The sequence below is a fragment of the Parasteatoda tepidariorum genome, chromosome 7 (assembly GCF_982258835.1).
Source record: "Parasteatoda tepidariorum strain Cologne lab strain chromosome 7, Ptep-v5.0, whole genome shotgun sequence".
Classification (NCBI taxonomy): Eukaryota; Metazoa; Arthropoda; class Arachnida; order Araneae; family Theridiidae; genus Parasteatoda; species Parasteatoda tepidariorum.
In genome coordinates this window covers 76,718,988-76,739,306 of record NC_141761.1, presented here as the reverse complement: position 1 = coordinate 76,739,306, position 20,319 = coordinate 76,718,988, and positions in this window count along the sequence as shown.

Below are 20,319 nucleotides of genomic sequence, written 5' to 3'. Positions count from 1 at the left end.
ATAACACAGTGTAAACAGATAATTTGTCAACGAACTAATGAAGGTAGGAGTTTTAGTTGCGTCGCTCTAGAGCTGTACATTAGGCTTATCATCCATTTAGACTTAAATCTGAAGGGGTAGGAAATTTTCTCCAGATCCCTGTACATTTGGCACAGCAATGCGACCGACCACAGGCCTCTCGATTCCACAGATTTTAATAGCACATATATCGCATGTACTCGGTGGTGTCGAGAATCGAGCACCGCCCCCGTCAAGGACTAGAATGGCCCTTAAAACCCCTATTAAGTCGGAACTAAGTTTAAACGAAAAAATCTTGGTCAAAGAACATAGAAAAAAATTGTCGCACTAATGTCAAAATGCAAAAAGACAAATATTTAAATCCTTTTTTTTTTTTTTTTTTTTTAAAGGTGGGTTTGTTTTTTTAGGGTCTATGTATTAGCATTGCAAAATTTAGGTCTCAACTAAAATTTTTGAGGAACTTTCTCTTTCCCTAACTTAAATTTTTTTCTTTTTTCTTTATAGGATCTAAATAATTAAAAAACAATTTATTTAACTGCATTAACTATTTAAAACCCTCCAAGCATTGTGTCCATAGGTAAATTCCCTGTTATGTAACATTATTGCCCGATATGGAAAAAGAAACAACAAAAAAAACAGGCTATTCAATGCAAACTAAAACTGACAGTTAGGAAAAAGAAACCGAACTAACGCTCAAACTATTTTTAAAAGTACTTTAATTTCACATACACAAAAACTCACTCATAAATAATATTCTGCGAAGAAATAAAGAATTATCATTACTTGCTCCGATAAAAAAAAAAAATTTTCTGACATTACAACAAAACTTACAATTATTATTTATATTTTATGCTATTTTATATTATTTTTTATATTTTATAAATTTATATTATTTTTTACTATATATGATTTTCATAAATAATTTACTCATTGCAATTGAGATTTTATATTTAAATAATTTCTAGATTATAAAATTCAAGATTCAAAGCAAAATTCAATAAATTTGTAAAAATGTTGTTGTGTTGTAAAACGTTTTTTAATAACAACAAATATTTTAAAACTTCCTACACTAAATTTTATTACGAAAACTAATTATGAGAATTCCTTTTTATCTGTCTTTTGATATGTATGCTTTTTTTCTCTTTCAGTAATGAATATATATACTACTTTAAAGAAACAAGATTGATACATTTTTTAGGCGATACAAAAAAACATTAAATCATTATTTTAAAATAAAGTAAATGCTTCTTTCATTGCAATAAGAACATGGAATTTAAAAGTAGATAAATTTCTTTGTAATTTATTATAATTATTTTTTAAAAACTCATATGGAGAGCGATAATTTCAATATAAAAAAAAGAGAATTAATTTTTACATAATTAAAAAAATATATAGTCTTTTAATTTATGATCTTTGAATAAAAAAATTGCAAGATCCGGAACTCAACATTCCACCGAAGTTCCGAGTAGGACCGAACCTACAACAACGTACCTTTGAGGCGAACGCTCTAACCACTACACCACGACTTTTGTACCTGACAAAGAAGATTTAAATTTAAATCATGTGTTTTTACGTTATTATGTTCGTTACATGACAAGTTGTAACAAATTTTTACTTTATTCAGTATTTTGGAAATTCTTTAATTTCATCTTAGTTTAGTTTCATAAGAATTAAAACTCATAGTTTCCTTGTCAGTTATTGACAATGAGCAGACTCAATATTATCAACAAACAAATATTTATCTCCAGTTTAAATAAACAAAAATAATTATAAGTATTTAAAAATAGAATACAAATTGTAATAAAAATCTACACTGTTCAGTTTATTCAAATTTAAGAGAGACGTAAAATAATATCCTTCTTGGGCACTCACATTCTTTTTTAGAAACATTTTTACCATTGAATTTACGTTTATAATCCCAAAAAATTAACGTAAACATAACTATGTAACAAAGCGTAACTTTTTCGTTAATAAAACGTTTTTAAAAATCGGTAAAAAAATGGGTAAAATGTACACGTTAATATAACGTATTTTTAGTACTCATTTTTAACGAAATATTTAAAGGGAAAATTGATAGCGTTAAAATACCGTCATTTTAACGCATACGTTTTAACGAATGAAGAAATGGTGAAAATCATCACGTGAAATTGACGTAATTTTAACGTTAAGTCCAAAACCTTATACCGAACGAACGTATTTTTAACGTTTATTTGCCCCTTCATGCTGCATGGGATCTATTATCTCGTGCTACTCTACGGGAACACCAAAGATCTCTGTTATTTTTAAAAAGCGCTTTGGTAATGATTTTGGTAAAATTAACAATGATGTATAATTTTATAATATGAGATAAAATTTGATAAATCCCAACTATTGGTAATAAATGGTAACTTTATCACGTTATCTCAGAACATTACTGTGCAAATCATTTATTTGGTACGAAAACCATTATTCGGTTAAATATACTTTTAAGTTTTGTATTTATTATTAAATGTGTCGAAAAAAGAACAATAATTTTAAAAACTAGAATTTCCTGTAAACCATTACCTAATTACTAAATTGTTTTAATAACGTTTATTTTGGATTTTATTACTAAACAGTTTTTTTCTTTTTTCAGGATCATATGGTTCGGCAATTTTACCGGAATTATTTTTCCGTGCATTCTTTGCATGTACTTCGATTAATATAATTTAATTTCAACGTATATTTACAGATAAATTAAATGCTGAAAGCAAATATATTATTATATAAAGAAACATATTGCTTATTCTTCTAACTAGAAATTGGTATTTTCTCCATAGTTCAAAAACTAATGCCCTACCAAAACTTGCAAGAATAGTGGGTTTTGTGTAAAAAAATGCTTTAGCAAAAAAAAAAAAAAAAAAAAAAAAAAAAAAAAAAAACGTGAGAGCTGCAAAATTCATTCTTATCAAAAAGCTTCCGATGGAACATCTGTCTATATCAAATTTTTCATCGTGAATAAAAATTCTCTCTGGAGATATGATTGCTGTTTTATGAACTACAGATATTTTAATGGATTTCGGAACTTTTTTTTCCATATATTTCTTTTCTTAAAACGAAAAGAATCGTTTTTCTATAAAGATTTCCTTTTTTTAAGAGAGACGGTGTAAGTTTCGCCGCCAAATCGAAGCATCGCTGAGTGTAATGGCGCGTAAGACACGAAAAAGGTGAAAAGCATAGGGCTCTAAGCACAGGGGGAGCCTAATGACAACAATGAGAGTTCGCGAGTCCGTTTTAGGCTTCTAGTTCTCAAACCTCTCGCTGAGAACAGAAGCATGAAATAGGCACCGACAGGCCCCAGTTAAGCACGAAGAATGGGAAATCATAATAATAAAAATTTTTTTCCTTTCCGTTTCCATTGCATTTTTCATCTAATGCGCCTATTTTTAGAGTACCTACCTTCCTCTCTTTCACGCCGCGAAATTTTTGAAAATAATTTTTTTGCTCTTTGTTTGAGTTAAAGGTATATTCTTCGATCTAAGCGACACTTTTGCGCTGTGACAAAGATGGAATTTTTTTCCTCTCTCGAATAAAACACCCATTATGGATGCATTTCTTTTAACATGCATGCCGCTAGAATGTTTAAAAATATTTTTATACATATACTTTCTTTTGAGTGGTTTATAGAAATAGAAAAAGCACTGCATTTACACTTTATATAAAACTTTTAAGTTGAACTAAATACAAACACCATAGTCTACTTGAGATTTTGACCACAAATGAATTGAAATGTTTTTACGTGATTATTGATCATGCCGTAGTTATGGGCACTTGTCAATTGCTTAGTTGAACTTGAATAAAAATGTACTTAAAATTGAAATGCTAGAATGCAATCCAAGATAAAGGTTAAATTGAGCTGAAATATATTTTTTATTTGTTTAGTAATGCCCTATTAGATATTTTTCATGCAAAAAACATTCGTCTTTTGAGAATTCTGTACTATTTTAAGTCCTTTTCTTTTCTTACAGACAGAAATTTTAAATATATCAGTTTCCTACAAGGTTTTCCGACTTTCTTATTGAATTAAAACTTACGTTTGAGTAGTCTACTTATTCCCATTCACATGAGTAGTCTACTTATTCCCATTGAATTAAAAGCTTTCTGCTTTCTGAGAAATTTGAATTTTTTTTCTGAATTCCTTCTTTCTGATACAAATCAAACCTAATTTTTATTACCTGAATGATTGTCTCCCTTCTTTATAGAGGTAAAACTTTTATTTGCATTCAGATTCTTTACTTATTAGAGGGTTTTTATTTAAAAATCTCTTGCCTTTTGGGCAATTTGAACATTCTCAGAAAAAAACTCCTTTTTTTTGTTGATGATTCAGCTATCCTTGAGATATATTTCATCAGTTTTAATATTAATTTCGTCACGAAATCACGTGATTTATGGAGAAACGCTAACTCCCAAGTCTATAACGAAAATGTTTCCTCAACTTGAAACCTCATTGTAGTACATGGTAGGAGATTGCTAACTAGAATGACGAAACTAGAATTTGGACTAGAAAACCAAAAGAAAAAAAAGCTTTCCGGCTTGTATGGGGGTCAAGGAGTGGGCCTTGAACCAGGAAGATCCCAGGATCGAATCCCATGTTGGGCATGGGTGTAATTTATCTCTTGGTTTCATCTGTCCTTCTTGTGTTGTTAAAATAGCATTGAGACGCCTACATGGTGCCTATGATAAAATGATTATTTGAGAAGTTGGACACTGCTTTAGGCCCTACAAGTTGTTTTATTCATTTATTTTATTTACTTATTATTGCTTTTTTTGGTAAAAAATAGAATGACGAAATATTTCTTTAATTTTGACGAAATTCTTTTCCTCACAGAAGTAAGGATAGTTATTTCTTCACTTTGACGAAAAATTCGCTCGGAGTATATACCAGGAAACGGTTTTCATCAAAAAACGAAGAATATTTACGTACCCATTAATTGTGATATTTAATCATCCATTTTTTAAATTGAATTGTAAGTTCTATGACAGAAATGTAGCCTAACTTTTATTCCCTGGAAATTTTTTTGCCTTCGATAAATTTGCGTGTGAGATGCTTATCTTATTCACATTCCCATTTTTCACTATTAAAGGATTTTTACACTAAGAATATTGAGAATTAAGAACTATTTTAAGTTCTTTTTTTGTAATACCAACCTTACATAATTTCTATTTCCTGTAATATTTTCTGTCTTGCTTAGAGCATTGAAACATGAGTTTGAGTTGCTTATTTTACTCACTTTCATATTCATTTTTATCAGAGCATTTCTATTTAAGAAACATTTGTGCTTTGAAAATTTCGAATTATTTTAGATTCCTTTCTGATAACAAAAAATTTAGATAATTTCGATTTCGGAAGAGGTGTTCTGATTTTTTTTTTATTAAATTCAAATTCAAATTTGAGCAGCTTATCTCATTCATATTCTTTCTTTGGGATTCATTAGTGAAAGCGAATTATGCGTGTTCACTGTAAAAAATAGATATTCGAATCTCATGACACTTTGACGAAACTATTTCCTAGTGTATATATATGTTCCGAGCGAACATTTTGCTCATCAAAGATCATTCGAGGAAATAAATTTCGTTAAAAGTATAGAAATCAGTCGGCATTTTATTTTATTTTTCAAAAAAATAAATAAATAAATAAATAAATAAATAAATAAATAAAAATAAATAAATATATAAATAAATAAAAAAAGGAATAAATAAAGTACCGATAGCATAGTTGATCATTTTTTCGTACGTACCATGTAGGCAAACCAACGTCACCCCTATGAGGTTTTATAAAACAGAGAGATTAATTACATCCATTCCCGAGGGGGTATGCGAACCCGGTTTCTCTGTGGCATGAGGCTAACTCCTTGATCACCATACAGAACGTTCGGCTTATCTCATCATTCTAGTTTCGAGCGTGTAGTCTTCATTCTAGTTTCGTCATGAGGTTAAATGAGGTTCGTGATGAGGTTAAAAGTTCGATAACATTTTCGTCATGTAATTTAAAGTTTGTGCTTCATCACAAATCACGTAATATCATGACGAAATAATTCTCAAAATAACGAAATGCACCTCAAGGATTGCTGAGTCGTCAAAAGTGAGAGTTTTATTCCCGAGAGTGTTAGAAGAATTATTAGTCCGAGTTAGACCATTACCTCCCTGACAATTCTACTTCACAATTTAATAATTCCAGTGTCTTTTTTACACGGTCTTGAGGTCTCTTTAACCTCGTCTATCCATCTTTACCTCGTTCTTCCCAGTTTTCGTTGACTATGACATTTGCCACTATAGATTTATTTTGTGCATCTGTTTACAACTATTTTGACCAAACGATTGGATTCTTTTTGATAATATACAGTCTACAATATCCTTTTCTTGAAACAGCTTTTGGATGTCCTACTCCACGCATCACCCTATCTGACTGATCCAAAAATCTCTCTCAAGGTTTTCCCTTACAAGGTACTAAACATAATGTTTCTAGGTCTAAATCCAAATTCTAATTAGAAATAAAAAAAGCGAATCTTGCTAATGAAAGTATCGATACAGAGGCAGCGGAGGGAGTGTTATTGTAAAAAAATATGTTCGGAAATGAAATTAAAATATTAGTATCAAAATAAAATAAAAATATTTAGGCATTCAACTTTTCTAGAAAAAATACCTTAATAATTTATCACTTAATAAAACTTGAATAATTTATCAATCAATGAAATTAATATTTAAAACTAGTGAGGCTAAATATTAGGAAATAGGCAGGCAATTTATTTTGACAAATATACTGAAATGAGCAGATATTTGTTTCTAAAGTGAGCGAAGGCTCAGCATATCTTATAGGAGCCGTGGTGGTTCAGGGGAGACACCCGGGTCAGCTCAATGAGATGACCCGAGTTAGAATCGACCACAGTGCTGACGTAAAATGTCTTTAGTGGTAGACGGATCATGAGCTAGAGTTCCCTTGCTGTCAGACTAACCATGAGAGTTTTTGGTGGTTTTCCCCTTTATGCGGGTTAGATCCACCAAAACGTCCGCAGGTAAATTTCTCCCGATAAGTGATGTAGGAGTTTCCTTGTCTTCTGGACCAAATTCAAAGTTACAAGGCTAAGGCGTTGAACAGTGATAGTCGTAAACTCATGATTGGGTCGGCTGTTCAACGACGTTATGAAATAGACATAATTTCAATTCGACAAAAATGCTGAATTGCCATTTTGTAGGTATAAGTTTTGCGCTATAGGGAAGAAATATCTCTAAAAGTAAAGAAGTAGATATCGAAAAATAGTAAAGAAGTAAAGGAGTAGATATAGTAGTTATAGAAAAGAAGGAAATATATCAGCTCAATTTAAATTTATGTCCTTGTTAGTTACGTTTAAAAGATCATATCCATAAAACAAACATAATACTTCGCAATTTTTCTTCAAAACTTCTTTGCCGTGAAACTATTTACAGTTCTCAAAATAAATAAAATAATTGTTTAATCAATTAGATTTGATTTCATGTTAATTTATTTATTTAATCAATTTCTTTTTCATTTTATTTTATTATTTTATAACTTATTGATTTATTTCAAATTTATTTTTTGTTTTATTTTAATTTGTATTACGTTTGGTGATTTATTTTATTTTAAACCAGCTATACTTTATTCATAATTAACGCTAATATATTATTAAATATTTTGCATAAAGACACCTAGCTTTCTAAAAAATTTAAATTCTATTGACCATTTTGTTATGTTTAATCTTTACATTATATTGAAAAAATTTACAATAGACATTGTACCAATTGGATAAAAATGCCGAAATAGCATTTTCTAAGTATAAGTTTAAAGGTTTAGAGGTAAAAAATAGGACTGAGAGAAGTAAATATCTGAGCCCAATCTGAATTTATGACACTGTTAGTTACATTTAATAGATCAAATCCATAAAGAAACTTAATACGTCGCAATTTCTCCTCAAAATTTCTTAGCCGCAAGAATATTTTCAGTTCTCAAAATAAATAAAATAGAAAAGAGAAGAAAAAAATCACATTATTCGGAAGGTAAATATTCTTTTTTGAATTGTTGCCAATTGTTGAAAATCCGATTGTGTGCTCATGGCGTACATATACCGTTTTTCAACTAAATGCTTGACTTAGAAGCAATCTATATATTGAGGAGCAATCTGGCGTACGCAGAAATAAGGGGGATGAGTGCTGAAATAGCCGAAGGGTACTTTGTGTGGGAGGGGGTGGACCTGAAAAGAAAGAAAACGAGAATCGACATGGAATCCGATTGAGAATTATTGAGGGAGAAAACAAGCTTTAGAGTTTTGTAACAGATACACCCCGTCGAAGCTTTACGAAAAATAACATATTAGTTTAAGAGTCGGCGAAAGCTACTTTTTTTTTCTTGCTTCTTTAAGAAAACAAATGATTCAAGAAGTATTTCGTTTTCCCCGATCGAAAGGAATTTTGTTGTCAATAGTTATGCATTGATCCATTGAAAAAAGCTTATATGTAAAGGAGAAAAAAGGGTTACGTGAAAAATAATAGTAATAGAATGTGCCTGAATTTTTTTTTTTTTAGAAACATGTCAAATAGTTTACAAAACAATTTTTTCATTAGCAAATTTTGGAAGAAAGCTAATTATTTGGAATAAAAACGTGTTTGTATAAAAAAATTAAGGATACAGTGTAAAAGAAAAATATATACGTTAAAAAATCAGTAGAGAAATATGGTTAAATATGATTTCATTTAATGATGTAATAATGATTTAAAAGTCAACATCTGTCTGTTTAAAAATTCATAATTGCAGTTTAAAAGAAGAAAAAAATCAAAGAAATCAGCAATGAAATATGGAAAAATTATTTTGGAGCTAAATCATGTTTGCTTTAGGAATTATGCCTGCTTGTTTAAAGACATAATAGTTACAGTGTGAAAGAAAAATAAGTTGAAAAGTCAGTAGCGAAATATAGGAGAATATGGTGCATTAACGATATAATAATGGCTATGGAATTAAAACATGTTTGTTTTAAGAAATTATTGTTGCAGTGTAAAAGAAAAATATAAGAAAAAATCAGTAGCTAAAGGTAGGGAAAAAAATGCTACTTGTTTCTAGCATAAAAATTAAATTATCTTTAAGAAGATGCAATATTTTTTAATAAAAAAGGAATTAATGTTATCCAACACTAAACAACAATGACACTAATAAGAAATGCATTTATTAAAAATCCTTATTTGCATTAAAGCTTCCTGTCTTGAGAGTCCTCTCTCTTGAGGATATAATGTTTAAAATTAAATGCAAACAAATTTCAGATTCCGGCGATGAATTTTGACAATGTATTATGTAATATAGAGCTTAGAAAAACTTTAAAATTGATTATGCTACTCTTGCCTTTTAATGTAGAATTATAAGTTAAATTAATAAGCTTCATACATAAGTTCTCGCTTTGCGAGAAACCTCTGCGTTGAGTTCAGAAACAATTATAGCCATTTCATCATACCAAATTCTCTGTAGTTGCATTCCTGAGGCCTGAAAAGCGGCCCGTATGTTATTTTTTACGTCAAGTTTAATAGACGAGTTTAATAATGATAAAATTTAATTCTAGAACTAATAATGAAGTACTATTTTTTTTTATTCTATCGAATTCCCAATATAATTTTCTGCAATCTATCGGAATTTCAAGCTAAGTAAAATAGTTTTTGAGCAGAAAGACAAAATGTAACGTAAAGTTAAACGATCAAAACTGCAACTGGCCTTACGATTTTTGAATATAGAAAGGAACTATTTGATAACTTGTTTATGTTTATGACGAACGTATGACTATTTTTTTTATGAACAATATTGCTTGAGAGTACCTACTTCTTTCAACAAACAACGAAATCTTTGAGTAATATTTTTGTGTGAAAATGTTTGTTTTGCTTTTATTTTAATTATCTTTATATTACTTTCACTTTAGTTATTTCAATTAAATTTTAAAAGGTATATTAAAAAGCTTATTCTTACTTATTCTACTGTTGGAAACATGTATCTTTTATTTACCTGAATTTTCAATATTTAAAATTATTGTTCCTTCATGCTTGTATAGAATTTTCACTAGATATTGTCAAAACCACACAAAGTAATTTTATTAAAATTATTAAAAGACTTTTATGTTTAGAATTCGAGAGAATTTTGTTCCTACACTGCAAAAATTCAGAATCAAATTATAGTAAAAAGTACCTGCACTCAGGGCCTTTCAGGGTTTTCACCGGATCATGATACGGAACAAAAAAATCTTATCATTATTTTTACAGTAATAAGTACCATAAGATTACTGAATCACTTTTATTAAATAAATATTACTGTAAAAGTTATGGTATAATAATTTACGGTGAAAATGGGTTTTACGGATGATGCACCCAAAGTGTATACCTAAAGTACTTTATACTGTAATTTGATGCAGAGTTTTTTAAAGTGTATACTTTAGAATGAATGAAGCGAAAGTTAACTAATGAAGGAGTGATTAAAAATTTTAAAACCCGAATCTAACTCATCCTTTATTCTCAGAAATTCAATTGTTTTGATATATGAAAATACCAAAGAATTAAATTATCTGAATTAATTTTTATGAATTTCTTAATAAATGGTATAACATTTATATTTTACAGAAACAATTAAAATTAAATTAAACTTTAAACTTTTTATAGATTAAAACATTTTAATTTTCTGCAAATAATTTTCTATCAAAGTTATGGTAGCGATTATAAAAGTTTATCAAATCCAATTAGTAGCTGGCATTGTCTGTTATTTTAAATATATGGTTCAGTGTATGAAAATTTAAAGCATTTATTGTGTTGCAACCATTTTTCCAATGATCTTAATTTTCTTTTTAATTATTATATTAAAATATATTGTATTTTAACATTGTTCGTTCCAGAGGCATTTTTTTATTAAAATTAATCTAATAGTTAATTTGTTAATTAAATAAATTTGGTAAATTTAAAAAATTTGGTAATTTAAAAGACAATTTCTTGCATGTTAGCCTTAATTTTCGAAACGATTCCTTAAAATATTGTGTAGAAAGTTAGTTCAAATTATTTCATTTTAAGAAAAAGGTTATTCTTGCTTGACTTATAATAAAGTATTAAAATAGTATTGCTTTTTATGGCTTTTGTATTGTTTTGGAAACTTTTTGATTTATTCTTTATGAGCTTCTTTCGGCTTCATTAGTTATAATAATTTATTTTAACCTGTTATTTTTAGCATTTTATAACACAATATTTTTGATTATATTTTTAAAAAATTTAATTACTTAACACTCTTAAAATTTTAAAATTTAAATTTTTCTGTTTAATTTGGTAGGCATTTAAACATTATATAAATTAGAAAAACTAAAATTTTTTGTGCAAAGATGATTTTCAAGCTTCTATTTTGCCTTCTTAATGCATATTCTTTTTTTCTATAAATATGTTTTGTAAAATTTATCAAAATAAAAGCATATAAAACTTTCTAAAATAAACTATTTGATATATAATAATTAAAAATAATTAATTTCAAAGCATTTGAAACATATATAAACTTTGATATAAACTTCGCAATGTTGGTGAATCCAAAAATAAAAGAATAAAGTTTACGAAATCGAAAATATTGGAACGATTGTTTAAATTCCGTTCAGAAAATAAAAGTATAGAAATATAAAACCTCTGTCAGGTTGAAGACAAGCCTGAAATATTTTTTTTGGAAACCCCACGGCTCACTCCGGCAGTAAGGCTAACAAAGAAGAAGAAATGTAAAACTAATCACGTTTATTTGCTACCCCAAGAATCTAAGTCCCTCCGCCAATGTTTGTAAAGTTCTTATATAACACAAGATAAATCTTACTTAGAATAGAGCTAGATTCTTACAAGTTTTGATATACATTTCTCAATGTTACTGCATCAAAAATAATAACGTCTAATGGTTGAAACATTTCAAATATAAGAACGATTATCTAATTCCCTTAAAGAAATAAAACATACAAAGATGAAACGTATCAAGTTTATTAACTATCACAATAATTTTGCTTCAGTGCTTTTTGCATACGTTAGTAAACTGTGTACAACAAGATAAACTAAACTTAAACTTTTGAAATAAACATCTCAGTGTTAGAGAACAACAAATAATAATGTCTAATGGTTAAAAGATCAAAAATATACGAACTATCTACTTCTGTTAAAGAAATAAATTGTATACAAATACGAAAATCACGTTTATTTACAATGTCAAGAATCAGTGACCCTTCGCCAATGTTCGCAAACTTCTTACAAATCACGAGATAAACTGAACCTGGGACAATCTCACATTCTTCTTTGAATTTAACAGATTTGATCAAGTATCCTATACTTAAAGCATCTGGAATTCTCACGGGACGGCCCAGTGTTGCATCGAGAGGCAAAAGATATTTGATCGAGATCGGTATAGAGAAGGGGTCGGGTGTGGTGTTGCTTTTACGGTTTAGATTTTTCGCCGGAGGGAAAAGAAGGAAGAAATGATGGTGTGGAGCAAAAGAGGATGCTTACGTCGTCGGGGGATCATGAGTACACGAAATTCGCATCAATCGGCACTGTAACTTTGGATTCTTTCTCTCTGCAGATCCAGTGGATATCCTCTGGAGGACCCTTCAGGGACAGTTGTCTAGTACAGAGCACCGCTATCCCTTTCATCCTGATCCGGCGGGACGTAAACCGCCGCATCTCTTGAGGATTCTCTGCGTGGGTGTACGTTAAAAGATCAGGTTTTCATCCTCTTTTTTTAGGTACTTTCTCGAAAAATGAGTTTCAATTGATGAATTTTGTGATGCTTTAGATTTTTATAAGTTTTTGGGAGCATTAAAATTGTCTTTCTTTTATTAGAAATTTGCGCATTGATTTAAACACATAGGTTAAACGTAGAGAAAAAATCTGTGCGTTGTTGACCTTTAAGAAGTTCAGTGTCTAATTTTAATGCGTTTCTATAGGCTGAATTGTATAAGAATAATTTAATTTAGCTTGTTAAATTGTTTATTGATTTATTATTTATATCAGTTGGATATTTGTGTAAATGTAGAAAACATTCAAAACGCTAAAGAGAAACTCTGATTGAAGTCTCTTTATAAGTATATTATACTAAAAAATGAATAAAAGTTATTTGGTTAATGAAATAAAATATTATTAAGTTATTTGGTTGTTAACATAATTGGTATGAATTTTCCGTAATAAAAATGAGTTGACGTAACTTGGGAGATTTTGGTAAATTTGATCATTGAAGAGTTGAAATATTCACACTTTTAAAAATGCACAGTAGTAAAAAACAGGTGGAAAATTAGAATTGAAATTCAGATATTTTGGCATTTTTAAGTGGCATTTTTACATAGTATAATTCAGTTTCAGTATTTTTCCTTTTGTAAAAGCAGAAAAATCAAAAAATTTTTAAACTTTAAAGCATTTTCTTCATAGAAATAAAACAGTTAGGTAAGTTATACATGTTTTTACCATAATGAAATAAAATATCCTTTAAAAATAATGTTCATATCTTAATACATTACACGGAGAAAAAAGAATGCCATGGTCTGAGCCTATTTTTATCTTAAAGTCTGTTTTTATGTCATGCTCAAAAGTATTATGATAAAATTACCAAATTTTACAGCATTACTAAATTTTATCATATTTTATAAAACCATATTTTATAGTTAATTTTTCCAAAATCATTACTAAACCGCTTAGGTTAAAATTACCGAGCTTCTTGGAGCTCCCATAGAGACAGAAACATGGTAAATTTTACACATTCTAGTTGTTTCGCCCTTACTTTTTCCCTCAGTTTACAAAATTATCCGAATGTAAAGTTTTATCATCACGTGAAGGAAGAATAAATTTAAAGAAAACGGCACGGTGTGAAAAAAAATTCATAATCGAAATTCCCGATGTCATTTTTTTCTACTCATAATATTTCTTCGAAAATATCGTAATTACTTTCAATTTCGTAAAATTTCGATCTAAGAAAAATTCTGATGTGAAACAGGTTAAACATTATTGAAATAATAAAAAAAGGATAAATCAAATAAAATAAAAAGAATGAAAGAAGAAAACTCTTTCGAAAATTGTCTACCTAGTTATGATATCAACTCTTTCTAACATTTCACTTTCCCACATAACCCCAACCCTTCTACTCAAGCCAAAAAGAGAAACTTTACATCGAAAAGAGCTTCCAATTTGATTATTTCTCCACTAAGGCGGCTTTGCACAAAAGAATATATGTAAATAAAAGTAAAAGAACCCTTTACTTTGTTGGACTGTCTTTGTCCTCGGGTAAAGGGGTAAACACTGAAAAGCCCTCGATAGGGTTAAAACGGGTAAAGGAATCTGCGATATCAGCTTGTTTGGATAAAGTTTAAAACAGACTCTTACTCCTATAGGTTAAACAAGTCAGTGAGTCTGAATGCACAAATGTGAAAAGGAGGACACGTTGTTACTGCTTGAATAGAATTTCTCTTTACTGCAGAGTGTAAATTAATTTATTAGGGTTGTTACTAGGGGAAGCGATTTAGGGAAAAGTGTTATTTGAATCTCGTTATTTTAATGGAATTTTGAATAGGAGGGAAATTCTGTACTTTGTTAGGGAATATTTTGTTTGAATTGGTTTGGAAAAAAAAAATGATGGTTGATAGTAGTTGTTTACGAAAACTCAAATTATATTTGGTTGAGTAACTTTATTAGTCTTTCAGTGATCACGAAAAAAGGCCTCCAAAGTAAATTTTTTTGGGTACGAAATATGTTGTGTTTGTAAGCATATTCTTTTGTTCCGAAACATTCTGTTTTTTTTTAATTTGAGTTATTTTTATTTATTGATTGTTGGGAAAGAAAATACTGCACCTTTGAATTAGGAATGCTTCATAAAAGATTGAATATGTCAGCAATTTTTTAAAACTTTTATATTAATACACTTTTGTGAGCTTCAGGGTGGAATTTTACAACAATAATTACAGCCATTCCGATTTTAATTTATTTTAAACGGTATTTCCGACCATTTTTGACCAGTTCGAGAAGTTTGGTTGTCATCATAAGATTTTATCGTTTTCCGATCTCTACAAGCGAAATTTATTTTTACTCAAGCTTTTGATTACATAGCGATTAACTAGAAGGCTCAAATTTCAGATGAAACTTTCTGCTAGATGACAATACAAATTTCGATCGTGTATTGATTTAAAAGCATCAAAGCTGCTTCTATAAGACTCTTCTGTTTTGTCAAACTGGTTCTGGTACTTTAAATTTCGACTTTATAGTAAATGATTTCGGTAATCATTAGTCAGATATCTATAAATTTTTATTTATTCAATTAAATATTTCTTCTTAAATTTAATGTTTGTATTTCTTAATTTGAGAATTGGAAAAGGATTCCAAATATAGGCATGGAGAAAAAAATTCTGGTAAAATTACCAAAATATACAGTCGCTAAATCTTTCATTTGATAATTTCGCCGTACTTATGGTAATGATTTACCAGAAATTTTGATCTTCAAAATTATAGTTCTCAATACCACACATTGAGTAAATTTACATAACTGGAAAGTAAATTTAACTTAATATATAAATAATTTTACTCCATGCTCTAAAATATTGTGATAAAATTAATTACTGAAAATTTCATCATAACTGTAATTTTTTTACCAATATTTGGTAGTTTTTGGTAATTTTGGTAATTTGGTAATTTGGTCAAGTCCTTTTATCAAACAAAAATAATAATATACTGTTTACATTTCTATGGTTTATTTAAAGTCGCGGTTTATTTAAATAGCTGACAGCAGTAAGGAGACGGTAAATTACTTATTTTTTTCAATATATTTCCTGATCGGAGGAAAAATAGGCCTATATGATGCTTTCAAGTATTTTAAGAATATTATACTTGGATAAATCAAGCTATGGTGCTTATTGTATGCATCTTTTATGGGGTAGCGGGAGTAATTTATTCGCTTAAATTTTTTTTCATTTTTTTTCTTAATTTTTATAATTCCGGAGAATAGTTTAAAAAGTCTTTTGAATATGAAAAACAGATAGCACAAGTTTAAGAAAAACAGCAAGAATATACTTTCAGTGTTAAAAGCGGGATTCGATCCCAATTCTATACAGAAGGGTATTGTCCTTCCCCCAAACGCTCTGAAGCATCAAGGTAGCAGGTTCAATATCGTTGTGCAGTCCTACTTATTTTTATGCTATCTGTTTTTCAATTTTTACAAGATACTAGCAATTATTTGTATTCAGCACACGAGTTTGTATATGTATCTAAAGCAAATTTATTTATATTTCGTTACACATCCAGAACTACAGTGACCACTACCATCATATAGCATACCATTTGGCAAAAAGACGAGGCAGTTTGGCTAGTTAGGTAAGTGTAAAACAAATGATTAAAAAACGAAAAATTATTATTCCAAGTATTTATTTATTTTGTTTTGTTTTGTTATACACACAAATTTAAGCTCGTATACTAATTAAGTTTAGCCTATTCCAGTTCCAGACATTTGTTTATTTACAAATGCACATTTTTTATAGTTTTAAAGGTTGGTAGATGTTAGCTTATAGCTTATATAGAAATAAAAACAACTCAACAAAAAAATAAAGTAAATAAATAAATAAGATTAAACTTCTGTTTGATGAGACCTAACATTTTCGTAAACCGGTTTAGATGCTTTTAATTTTTCATGTACTATACGATTAATCTTGATAATAATTCAGTAGATTTTAAAAGTTTTTTTCTCGATTTAATATTAATTCTCACACATATTGAGGATATATACTAATTTTAATTTTTGAAAACGATTCCAAATACACGTGTAGTACATAAAGACTGGTGATTCAGGATCTACGTGGTGCAGACTTGCTGATAAGATAAAATTTTAAATTTTTAAAATTCAGACAAAAAGTATTTAAAATCTTGTTTTAAAAGAAAGATATCAAGAAAGAATCATAGAAGAGGCGGCAAGTATTATCTTACATTGCCCCAAAAGAGAAAAGCTCAAAACAGCCTGTTTATATTTCCTTTTCAGTCTCCTCACGCATTGGTAGAGGCCAAAAGTAAAAAACTATAGGAAATCCCTCAGCCGAAATCATACAGGAAAAAAAAGAAGTAACAGAAAATCTGTACGTGCCTTAAATGTGAGCCCTAGACTTTATTGAAAGCACGTGCCAAGCTTTGTTGTGTCTTGTCTAGCCTAAATCCATTACTGTAATCAGGGATCTTCATGTATTCGGGTAGAGCAGGAATAAGGGATTTGCAACCACGTTGCATTTTCTATCTTTCTCCCTGTTGAAGCTTTGTGATGTATTTAAGAATAGTCGTCTTTTCTTTCTAAGTTTCGTTTTTTTCCCCTCCTCCCCCTTTGCTTCATGTTCTTTTTGATAGATTTTTTTGAAAGTGTAACGTTATTTTTATGTTTAAAAATACGCTGCCGTCATACGTCAGCATTTAATTTTTTAAAAAAAACTAAAGTCGAGTCTTTGAAGCTTGCACAGCATGTTTTCATTTATTTTCATGCAAAACAATATTATAAATGACGAAAAAAGAGGAAAATAATGCTTGGTATATAATTTGAATATAATCACAATTTATAATTTAATTTTATATTCCGTAAAGTATATATAGATATGTAAGTTGACAAAAATAAAAAATTCCTTTCTCATGTTGGCAATCAGCAGCTTGAAACAAATATAAAAAAAAAATATTGTAAAAAATATAAGCATAAAACATATAAGCTGGAAAAAAAACTGTTAAACATATAAGCTGGTAAAAAAAAAAGTTAAAAGGGAACCGCTTGTACAATCAAAGAGATTGCGCAGATTTTTTTGTTTAAATTATGCTTACTAATTTACTTAGGATATATATTAGTTTAGAGCTCTATTATAATAATAGTGTTGTTTGATAATGTGCACAGGAGAGTTTGGTGCTTTAATGAAACTACAAGGGAACAAATTTAATGGAGATAGGCTTAGAAATACTGTAGTAAGAGTGCCAGTTGTATAGGCATTTCAGGGTGTAATCCTTTTATTCTGTAGTTGTCGTGTATTCAAGCTCCGAAATAAACAACTGTTTTGATGTAGAAATTTTAAAATTTTCCAGGACTGCCCGCTTTTTAGCTACTTATATTGAATCAAGTTGATCATCTATTCAAACTTAAAGTTTCTCCATTCTAAAATACTAACTTTATTTTTACCTAATTTATTATTATACTTTATATTTTCTTAATTCTTTCTTCGTATTTGATAGAAGTTTTTCAATAAAGGAATTATGCGTAATGCCCTTCTAGTAAGTTAGATAAGTACTAAAATATACCTATCAGTCATTATTAAATAGTTCAAATTGCACCCACAAATTAAACAAGTTAAACTCAACAGTTACAAATTAAAAAGTTCACTAAAAACTTTTTTTTTTATCAGAGGAGGAATCTTTAACCAGCAAAGTCAACAAGCATTCAATAAAATGTCAAAAATTCAGATTAAATGTTTTAATTTTTAATATATATATATATCAGTTTTACACAAATAAACATTTAAAGATAGAATGAATATTTTTTAATACTAAATAATTTAGCTGAAAATACTTATCTGAAAATATTTTCCGACAGTATTAAACGCAATGAAAATTAACTCCAGGAAGAAAAAAAAAAGAATTAATAAATTAGATTTATAAAAAACACCCAATATATGTCATTTACACACAATAGCGGAAACTTCCATAAAGCTGATTAAAAAAATAAGCTGCATGTAGATTTCTTTTTTTCTGAGAACTATTTTATATTTCGAAAGAAATTTTTTTTTTCTGATCTGCTTGAATATAAGTAATTTTCATGAACAACAATTAAATTATTTTTGCCCTGATTAAGTAGATATCTAAAAAAAAAAAAAAAAAAAAAAAAGAAAGGGGAAAAAAAAAATCCCTCACAGAGTGGCATCTAACAGTAGCTATCGATGTGACCCCTTCCCCAGAAATGTGACGTGAAAATTACAGCTATCCCGTCGGATATGCACGGCGATTTTGCTGTCACAATGCATTTTCTTATCCCTTTCTAAAAAACACGCAGAAAAAATTATAATTATGGATGTCCCATGGATGTACTTTAGAGGGTAGAGGTTAGTTGTAAAAAGGTCAAATGTTCGATATTCTAAGAGAAAAAAATACAATTCAAAAAGTTACAGAAACAGTTTTTATTTCACTCCGATTCTCTTGTTAGAGAGCTTGAAAGATTGACATTACACCAAGTTGCAATCTCTCCTCCTCCTTTCCCCCTAGAAAGGGATTTTGTTTAGAGTTAAAGTAAGGTAAGTCATTTTTATGACATGATACAAGTTATTTGAGTGACATTCTTCAAATAACAGAAATAAAAATTAAACGGCAATTACTCTGATTGATAGACTAAACGCTGAGAAAAATTGAAGTTGTGGTTTGTTAAGTTTTGAAGATGATAACGACATGTTATTAATTAAGTAAAACAATTAACATCAATTAGGTTTATGAATTTTAATAGCAATGGTTAGCCTTTTAACAACAGCAATTTAAAGGCAAAATATGGTTATTTTTTCTTCACAAATTTGCTAGCGTATATATAAAACTGAATCATACAGTATTTGTTTTCACTTATCTCCTTTTATTTTGTACTTACCAAAGTACTTAATAAAATTAAACTTTGTGTAGGTTAACTTGCCTATGAATTATGTTTTAAAATTTTTTGAGATTTGTGCTGAGAGCGGGAATTGTAACTTCCTTTTTGTTGTTAGTTGTAGTAAAGAAAAATGGCGTTTACAGGGGGAGGGAATTGTGAATAACCCTGTATAGAGCATCTCCAAAATAAGTTGCTGAAATTGGAGTTTTTTAAATTTTTATCCGATGCAGTCAAAAGTTTAAAGTTTGTCTGTACTTATTAATATAAATTTGTTGCATGAATATATTGTGTTAATAGTTTTATATCAGTATATCTGTTAACATGTATTCTTTAATAAAAATTGCAGAATTTTTGTTTTAAAAAAAGATTTTTGTTTTCAAAAAATTATCACTTTAAAGAACAAAAACTACCTTAAATACTACTGCATTAGATTGACATTTTTCAAAAGTTTTTTAAGATTATACATAAATGGTAATCTTATAATACATGCATAAATCTGAACGCAAATGTAAATTGCAGCATTATCCTAAACAGTTAATAATTTTTTTTTTAAATATTTGCGTAAGTTGAATCATATTATTGCGTAAACTTCCTGCATCCTTGATGTGATATTAAGGTGAAACATATCGAAATACTGTATTAATAAAAAATATGGTAGTACAATTACCAACGGTTTCTCATTC